This window comes from Galendromus occidentalis, unplaced genomic scaffold (genome assembly GCF_000255335.2).
Source record: "Galendromus occidentalis unplaced genomic scaffold, Mocc_1.1 scf7180000077170, whole genome shotgun sequence".
NCBI classification, from domain to species: Eukaryota; Metazoa; Arthropoda; class Arachnida; order Mesostigmata; family Phytoseiidae; genus Galendromus; species Galendromus occidentalis.
Window position 1 is genome coordinate 79,411 of NW_003805158.1, and position 393 is coordinate 79,803.

The 393-nt window shown below is 73.5% G+C and overlaps 1 protein-coding gene across 1 annotated transcript in view; it reads left to right on the forward strand.

Annotated features, from left to right (window-relative positions):
- The window catches only part of LOC114828109 (basic proline-rich protein-like), a 5,411-nt gene that overhangs the window by 2,730 nt on the left and 2,288 nt on the right, over nucleotides 1-393 (forward strand). The gene's annotated exons all lie outside the window — the stretch shown is intronic.

A 393-nucleotide genomic window follows, 5' to 3' on the forward strand; every position in this document is an offset into this window, starting at 1 on the left:
GAGACCCAGACCCAACTACGAGCCACCCGCTCCACGGCCGCAGCCTCCCCACCCGCACCGAGGCCGCCACCGCCACCACCTGCGCCGCGGCCGCCACCGCCACCACCTGCGCCGCGGCCGCCACCGCCTCCACCGGCACCGCGACCTACTCAGTACCCCACTGTACCACCGACGAGGCCTCGTCCTAGCTATGAGCCGCCCATCCCTCCCGCACCTAGGCCACAGCCGCCCCCGGTGCCGAGACCTTTACCCCCTCCTCCACCCCCACCACCGACGATACCGCCGCTGAGACCGAGGCCCAGCTACGAGCCGCCAGAGCCAACGGTGCCTCCGCTGAGGCCGAGGCCCAGCTACGAGCCTCCGGCCCCGAGACCTCGACCTCCGCCGCCAACG